The sequence below is a fragment of the Zea mays genome, chromosome 7 (assembly GCF_902167145.1).
Source record: "Zea mays cultivar B73 chromosome 7, Zm-B73-REFERENCE-NAM-5.0, whole genome shotgun sequence".
Classification (NCBI taxonomy): domain Eukaryota; kingdom Viridiplantae; phylum Streptophyta; class Magnoliopsida; order Poales; family Poaceae; genus Zea; species Zea mays.
In genome coordinates this window covers 48,020,691-48,023,048 of record NC_050102.1, presented here as the reverse complement: position 1 = coordinate 48,023,048, position 2,358 = coordinate 48,020,691, and the positions used below count along the sequence as shown (strand labels likewise).

At 45.4% G+C, this 2,358-nt stretch overlaps 1 long non-coding RNA gene across 1 annotated transcript; it reads left to right on the top strand.

Moving 5' to 3' along the window:
* Nucleotides 1–613: 613 nt before the first annotated feature.
* On the top strand, nucleotides 614–1,283 carry LOC103632337 (uncharacterized). The gene is made up of 3 exons (XR_555838.4): nucleotides 614–929; nucleotides 1,040–1,099; nucleotides 1,171–1,283. It is a non-coding gene; the product is annotated as an uncharacterized lncRNA (long non-coding RNA).
* The last annotated feature ends 1,075 nt before the right edge of the window (nucleotides 1,284–2,358 follow it).

Genomic DNA, 2,358 nt, shown 5'->3' with positions numbered 1-2,358 from the left:
CATGTAAAGCATTAACAGACATATGCCTACTCTTCCTTAATATATGGAAAATGAAGAGGCTGACCCTACCTTGGATTGGGAGTTTGGGACAGAAGGCCTTTGTCGTCGTTGGAGATGCAAAACACAAACATTTTGCAATGCACATATTTAAGTTTGGCACACTTCTATGGCTACTAAGATAGTGTTTGTTGATGTAGTTAGTTATACTGTTGTTTTTGTAAAATACAAATTAATTGTGAATAGCCAACCTTTCTTAAAACATGTAGTTGTTGCCATAGCTTTGTATGGTTGTGCCCCTTTTTTCTGTCATACATGATAGTGTTACCTTTTTGCCAATCGGAGTTGAAAATGTTGGGGGTAATGTATTAGGGCAATTTTTATCTAATTGTTATTCTATATGGTAGCTTCTGTAGTGTGCTATTTATTCAATATTGTAGTGTCACATAATGTTTGAGTTGCTAACTAACAATCATATGTAGTTCTGGTGCTAATTTCTCTTCTATTGTTCAGGTTACTGAAGAAAACCTCGCAGCAGTATTAATAAATTGCAGACATGTACAAATTTATGGGACAATTGTAAACCCTCTTACATGTATTTAGTTCCCCATTTGATTTTGATCCAACTGTGCATAATCTTGGATATGCTCTCTGAAGGTTGTGGACTGTCGCATGTGTGGGGACCCAAATTCAGTCCTTAGGTTTGCTTTCATAGAGTTCGCTGATGAGGGTAATATATCCATATCCAACCATGTTTCAGTTTGCTTACTCTGTGTAATGGATCTACTGTTTATCGGGTGAAAAACATCGATGTCCCAGAGGGTGCAAGGGCTGCTCCGAATCTGTCAAGAACCGTGCTTGGATATTATCCTGTCAATGTTCTGCCGTCAAAAACTGCCATTGCACCAGTCAACGAAACATTCCTACCCAGGGTATGCAAACCTTCCGGAACTAACATGCTTGTCTTAAGTTCATTGCTCAATGTTCATGCTCTATCTGATATGGTCTCTAAGAAAGTTGGTCGATTTTCTGTGCTCTGCAGTCTGACGATGAACGTGAAATGTGTGCAAGCACTATCTACTGCACAAACATTGACAAGAAGGTTTGGTACCTGAACTCATGCTACTACCACTAGGTATTCATTCTGTCATGATTCTGTTTTAATACACGCAGGTCACTCAAGCAGATCTAAATTTATTCTTTGAGTCCATATGTGGTGAGGTTGGTCGTTCTTTACTCCAAACACAATCTCCCTTCTGTACAGCTAAAAGTTTGCAGAAATGGCACCATCAAGATCGATCTGGAGACCAACAAGATCATGGACTTCATCAAGTTTGACATCGACAACGTGGTCATGGTGACCAGCGGGAGGAACACCGGGCGTGTAGGAGTGATCAAGAACAGAGAGAAGCACAAGGGCAGCTTCGAGACCATCCACGTGCTGCATGGAGCTTTTTGCTATGTCTAGTTTTCTCCTATTTGTTGTACAGGAAAACATAGAATGGAATTCAAATTTGGTGGCCACAAAAGTGTGGAGACTTGAATTCATATAAAGTTAGGCTTAACATTAGTGCAAACAGTTGTATTTTAGTTTAGATTTAGAGTACACTTATGTATGCGTTGTTTGACAATGCTTATTTATGATATATTGAATGGTACTTATTTATATTATATTAATTATAATGTTGTTCAATATTGTCGGGTACCATAATTAGGGGTACCCCCAACACTCCTAAACTCGGCTGGTAATCACCATCAGCGCAAACTGCAGAGACTGATGGGCGCAATCCAGGTCAAGGCTTCGTCTATTCAAGGGACGCAATCTCACCTCGCCCAAGCCCAGCCTCGGGCGGGAACAGTAGTCCCAGGCAAATTCACGCCTCGCCCGAGGACCTCTTCAGCAACGGACGCACCCTCGACTCGCCCGAAGCCCAGCTCGGGCAGGCTTCGTTGTGAAGCAACCTTGACCAAATCATCCCACCAACCGACCGTATCGCAGGCGCATTCAATGCGAGGATCGCCTGGCGCCTTATCCTGACACGCGTGCCTTAGTTGGCAAGGTCGAAGTGACCGCAGTCACTTCGCCCTCCCACTGACTGACCTGACGGGAAAACAGCGCCGCTCGCCCCTCTCCGACTGCCGTGCCACCCGCCAGGGTGACGCTGACAGCAGCTGAGTCCAGCCTCAAGCGCAACAGGAAGCTCCGCCTCGCCCGACCGTGGGCCTCGGCCTCAGGAGGAAGTCTCCGCCTTGCCCGACCACAGGGCTCGGCCCCCGCCTCAGCCTCGGAAGATGGTCTCCGTCTCGCCCCACCCCAGGGTTCGGCCTCAACCTCGACCTCAGAGAGAATCGCGTCCTCGC